The following is a 6,441-nucleotide window of genomic DNA, read 5'->3' on the forward strand; positions in this document are numbered from 1 at the left end:
AATTGTAATTTTTTTGAACATTTGAAAAAAATATCAACATAATAACTCCAGAATCTACAGCATAAGTCACCACCTAAGAAGTGAACTAGTTTATTGAACCTTATTTGTTACTTTGTCTCAGTCAATGGACATAAGAATTTATATTTCTGTTGACATGAGGTTGAATGCCTCCAAGTGGTCCTGACTGAGCATGCTCCAGCCTGTTTTTAATGAACTTCAGAATGGAGACGGTTCTGACATGAAACTTATAGAAGATAAAAGCTGAATGAGAATGTGAATGTCAGCCCAATATCTGGGTATCCACCAGTGAAAACGTTATATTGTGTCAGTATTAGGGCTGGAAGTCTCAGAGTCACTCCCGATGCAATGCTATACATGAATCATGATACCAACAGTAGCAAAATGGTAAACATTGCAATAATCAATATATTGCCTCAGTAATTTATGATATACAAATATTTTAACACAAATTTTAACACAAATATAGATCTTTTCTTAAAAATCTTGTCTTTTAAATAATTTGAAACATAATATGTCAATTTCACATTCTTTCCAACATTAAAATAAAATTATCAATAAATACTAACATGTCTTTACCATAATTACATACATTTTAAGGTAATAAACAAATAAGCTAATAAACAAAGCTCTAGTTAAGAACCAAAATGAAGAGTAAATCAAATGGCCTCACTTCAAAGAGCAATAAATGTGGAAATAAAAAAATCATATTGTTCAAATTCACTTTAATTAATTTTACATTTTATGTCAGACAATTTGTTATTGTTGAGGTAACTTACGAACTTTCAGCCTGTTAATATTATAGGATCATTGTTTTTAAAGTGCTACCATCGATATTCATTCTGCCTCCTTTTGTCAAAATTTCCTACACTTATCTTTGATAATCAAGACTTTAGTCACGTGCTCCACGTGTACCGCGAGCAGACACAACTTATGAATCAATAACACTGCCAGACGTGTCACTTGGATGATCAGACACTGCACACTAGCCCGCTAGAATCCGGTGTGTTTCATCGCGGTGTTTGGACAGGTTACTGCTGTTCCCGCCCTCACAAACCATGTTATGTTACTTTAGAAACAACGCGCTGTCTGCGTGTACTTCACAAAAATACAGACATAGCTCGGACCTTTTCGCTCGCGGCCGCTCTGCCTCTCACGTGTTCTCACCTGTGGAGCAGGTGGAGAGCGCGCGCAAGGAGCCCCGCCCCTCTCCACTGCAAAGAGGCAGCGGGGAAAGTGACTCTGTGCTCGCGCTGAACCGCGCAACTATGTTTTAGGCATTTAGACAAAAGGTGCACGCGCCCTGTCAGCTAAGATATAACAGATAATAGAAAAACATCAGTGACGCAGACTCTTGTTTTCACCATGAAGCGCTGAGCTGGCGGCCCCTTTGATTTGCCGCCCCGTGTCCCCCCCCGTACCGCTCGTTCCCATAACCACTGCTGCTTCCTACACATTTCCACAAGTTAACGGGGATCAGGGACCAATTGAAACATGTATTTTTTTGAAGGAGCACAGACAGGCTTTCTCCCAGACATATTTACAAAAAAAAAAAAAGGCACGTTGACAAAAGGGCACTTAGGGCATCAAGGGGCAAAGGGGCAGGTGCCCAAGCACCCAGCGCCCCCCCCTCTGCACGTGCCTGCTATAGACGGAACTCTGGAAGGATACAAATATTGAAGAATTGAAGACCAAAGGAGGTAAAGGTTGAATAATAACAGAGTGATCAATCATTCTGTTTGAAAATGCTAAGAAAAGAAAAGATGAAATTAAGAGGAAACAACCAGAGTTCGTTTTCCCGGATAATCCAGAACAAATTTTCAGTCTAAATACACCCAAGTGGACCCTGAACCAGGACCAGGAACCGTTCTCTGACTCATCTTTTGAGGTGGTATCAATCCGTTTCCAATTCAACTGAGCTCCGGTTTGCTAAGTTTCCTCCGTCTGAATAGACTCCATGCTTGGAGTGGAACAACTAGACCAGCCGTCTGCAGCCAGAGGCTCTTTTTCCTCCATTGCGGCTCTTTGTGTTTTAAGAAAAATGAAAACAATTTAAATAAATAATGGTTTTGTACTATTACTTAAATTAATTACATTTTGTTATTTAATGCTTAGATTTTTAACAAAACTGATGGTAAAAGGTTTAATCTGCTATGGTTAGAATGACATTTTATTGCATTTAGCTTAAAAAATATTTGTATTCTACACCAAAGTTGTGTTTATATTCAATAGTAAAAGTAGAAAAGATGAAGGAACATCAAAGTCACACTGATTGAAAATACATTTTTGCCTTTTTAGTTCAAGTAAATCAAGTAGTGAAATTAATAAAGAAAAGCTAAATTGTAGAGATTATTTTATCGCTATATTTTATAAATGAAAGGCTTAATGGCCGTAAAAACATAAACAAAGTGTATGTTTCTAACCTTTAGGTATGGACTTTGTGTCTCGTTGGATTTTAGTCCATAAGAAACTGGATCATATGGTTCTTTTAGCATTAAAGGTTGCAGAACCCTGAACTAGACCAAACCAACCACCATAGAGAGGCATTATGGGATGTCAATGTGTAGCGGAACAACTATAAAACAACTCATTTAAATTTGTTCAAACGAATGGAGGCTCATTAAAACAACTTTTAGCGTGATACAAATTACTTTTCAGAGTTTCCCCCACAATCTATATGTCATAAACGCTAACGTCTACTCTGAAACCGCCTCCTCTAAACCCCGCCCCCATGACTCCTGACCAATGACTGAAGAGATCTTGCTTTTGTTTGGTCTGGTTGATGCCAGTCTGTATACAGACCAAACACAAAGTTCAGTTATAAACACAATTCCAGTTCTTACCTTCGGCCTCCATGAGGTGAAGAAAAAAAACAACTCCTCAAAGCTTTGGGAAAACAGTAAAAATGACAAACTGAACTGCAGTAAACCCCAAAATCAGACTTCAGTTCAGGACGACTCTATTCACATCAGAATTCCCTCCAGGCCTTCGTGCTGCTTGTCTCTGTTTAAACTTGAGGCTCTTTGATCAATGTAACCTTAATTTCAGAGCATGGAATATAATAGCAGCATTAGTGTTCATTGATTAAAGCTCAGAGGAACAGCTGCAGAATGAAAAGACGGAATGACAAAGACAAAGACACCCTCGAAGGACAAGGACATAGAAGTGATGGAAACACTTGATGCTAAGGGTGACTTGATTGGGGATTTTTCCGTATAAAAATGCGTCAGATTCATATTCCAGTGGGTTAAACCAAAGTAATTCTGCTGGTAAAAGTCTATTGGTTTATAGGTTTCCCCTAAAAAAGAGATATTAATCTCAAGGTGATTAAAAGAAGGTCATTAAATAAATAAAAACCAGTGAGATGCCCTCTAAATACAACAAGTTGAGTTGATGCCAAAGAGCTCCAATTTTGCCTTCAATTAATCAGTCTCTTCATCATGAAAGAGTTCATTGGCAAACTTCAGACGGGCCTTCACGCGACTTCTGTGAGGCTACACCTGCTAACCTCTCTGTGTGACCAAAAGTTAGAAAAGAGAGTGAAAGTCACCAAAAAAACTCAATTGGAATTTAGTCCTTCCAATAAAAACTCATACAGACGATGTCCTGTAAGATAGACTCCACAGATACAGTCCCGAGGTGGGTCTTGTGTTTTGGTTAATTAAGGCTTTTTTAAAAAAAGTTTTTTAGGCTGTTTTGGAGTTTGGCTAAAATTGACATGCTAGCTGCTTTGGCTAATTTAGGTTTTTCTCATTTTATTAGGCTAATTTGAAGTTTGGCTAACATTTTAGCTACATGTTAGCTGTTTTGGTTAATTAAGGCTTTCTTTTTAGGTTTTTAGGCTGGTTTGGAGTTTGGCTAATATTTACATACTAGCTTTTTTTGGCTAATTTAGGCTTTTTTTAAGTTTTTTTAGGCTAATTGGAAGTTTAGCTAATATTTCCGCTACATGTTAGCTGTTTTGGGCAATTTAGGGTTTTCTTTTTATGTTTTTTAAGGTGTTTTGGAGTTTGGGTAATATTTACACTGAAGCTGTTTTGGCTTATTTAGGCTTTTCTCATTTTGTTAGGCTAATTTGAAGTTTAGCTAACATTTTAGCTACATGTTAGCTGTTTTGGTTAATTAAGACTTTCTTTTTCAGTTTTTTAGTCAATTTTAGGGTTTGGCTAATATTTACATATTTACATATTAGTTTTGGCTAATTTAGGCTTTTTTATTTTTTTAGGCTAATTGGACGTTTAGCTAATATTTCAGCTACATGTTAGCTGTTTTGGCCAATTTAGGCTTTCTTTTTAAATGTTTTAGACTGTTTTGGAGTTAGGCTAAAATTTACATGCTGGGTGTCTTGGCTAATTTATGCTTTCTTTTTAAGTTTTTAAGACTGTTTTGGGGTTCGGCTAATATTTACATGCAAGCTGTTTTGTCTATTTTAGGCTTTTTCATTTTTTTAGGCTAATTTGAAGTCCAGCTACTTTTTCAGCTACATGGTTCACTCTCGGCTTATCCCTTTTGGGGTCGCCACAGCGTAACAGCACCCACTGTTTCGCATCAGTGATTTGGCAGAGTTTTTACGCCGGATGCCCTTCCTGACACAACCCTGTACTTGAGGGGCACAGGGACCCAGTTAGGCAGCAGCGTCAAGGGTCTTGCCTAAGGACCCAATCTGGGTGGGGATCAGTGGACAACCCTGGGAATCGAACCCAGGGCTCCTGCGCTGCCAGCCCTTCACCTAGCCCACTGAGCCACCCAGCCGCTACTTTTTCAGCTACATGCTAGCTGTTTTTGCCAATAAAGTCTTTCTTTTTAAGTTTTTTAGGCTGTTTTGGAGTTAGGCTAATTTTTACACACTAGCTGTTTTGGCTAATTAAGTTTTTTTTTCAGTTTTTTAGGCTAATTTGAAGTTTAGCCATTTTTTCAGCTACATGATAGCTGTTTTGGCTAACCAAAGTTTTTTCAGGCTAATTTCGCATTTATCTAATGTTTTAGCTGGCTATCAGCTTCAGCGTTTTTAGCTATTAGCTTCAGTGATTTCTGTTAATAATTCAGCTAATATATCTAGTTCATAATTATATTAAAAAGTTATGATTTCAAGTTTTAAAAATGTAAGTTTAGAGTGTTCAATAAATGTTCATCTTGTTCGGCCGCGATCTAAAGTGTGTTTTGGATTTTGGCCTTGTACGGTTGAGTTTGACACTCCTGCGATACAGGATGTTTATTTATCTATAAACCTTAATGATGGCTTCAGGAGACTGAAACACGACTTTATGAGGACGGTTTATAGCATAACCACTGACATTATGAGGACTAATAGGCCTTGTTGTAAGTCAATGCAATGACCTGAAGGTAGCTGTGGAAATGTTTGAGTGAGGGTGTACTCAGAGATACTGAAGACAATAATAAATACAGCAAATCATCTTTATCTGTGAGCAGCACATTGCTCGCTCAAACACTCCACACTCACTCATCCAAACCCTAATTAACTCCCTGGAATTGGCTGTCGTTTTCTTTTTTTTCACTCAGCGCTCATCCTGCCATTCAAAGAAACAGCAGATCCTCTTTTTTTTTGCTTTTATTTTGTTTGGCAGTCTGGGACAAGCCTGTCTGCAGCAGCATATTTACACCCAACTTGTAATGATTATGCTGAAGTTCGTAGTAACAAAAAGACCTGATAGTTCTGGCTGAAAAATGTAGATTTTGGAGCGTAAATTATCAGCTTTTCTGCTGTATTTTTGTAGCTTCCGTTATAATTTTGACTCTTTTTCTATTTCCATCCTGCTGTTGTAAAACTCAAACTTCTCAGCTTGTTCTCCGGATCCACAGAAGTTCATCTCACGCAGTGATCTTGTTGTCCCGCAGCTGCCGCTAAATATAAGTTCTCACGCCTTCAGAGGTAGCTGCTGCAGACTGACAGATAGAGGTGGAGGGCAGCCTTGTAACGGAGGATGTGAATACACGAGGGGCTTATGGGGGGGTGACAGAGACGAGGGCACATGCTGGCGAAGGGGCAGCTTGTTGTCATGTTCCACAGCAGCTCAGGGAATATGAGTTAATTTAAAGCTCAGAGGGCAAAAAGAAGAAGAAAAAAACGCAATGAAGCTAATGTGGAATGAGCTGAAAGCCAGAAACACTCTGCCTTGATTATTTACTGAGCTTTAAAAGGAAGAGTCTGGATTTATCTTTTTTCAACCAAGGTTGGATTGTCTCTGCCTGGTCACACAAGTACTGTTTTAATAAGGAGAATTCACTATAATGTTTTTGATTTCAAGATTCTCCACAACTGATGTTTTGGTGTAAAGGAACAGAAGAAATGTTTCTACTTCCTGAACACTTGTGTAGCAATAAATAAAGTGCGAGTGATTTGATAGAAACTAATGTGTAAAGTCTTGCTACCCTCCAGTGTTGAAGGTAAAGCTGCTTTTTAAA

General features: G+C 38.2%; 1 long non-coding RNA gene across 1 annotated transcript; it reads left to right on the plus strand.

Moving 5' to 3' along the window:
* Positions 1-660: 660 nt before the first annotated feature.
* LOC118598193 lies at positions 661-1,575 on the plus strand. Its single transcript, XR_004947314.1, has 2 exons — positions 661-1,423; positions 1,529-1,575. It is a non-coding gene; the product is annotated as an uncharacterized LOC118598193 (long non-coding RNA).
* The last annotated feature ends 4,866 nt before the right edge of the window (positions 1,576-6,441 follow it).

This window comes from Oryzias melastigma, linkage group LG24, assembly GCF_002922805.2.
Source record: "Oryzias melastigma strain HK-1 linkage group LG24, ASM292280v2, whole genome shotgun sequence".
NCBI classification, from domain to species: Eukaryota; Metazoa; Chordata; class Actinopteri; order Beloniformes; family Adrianichthyidae; genus Oryzias; species Oryzias melastigma.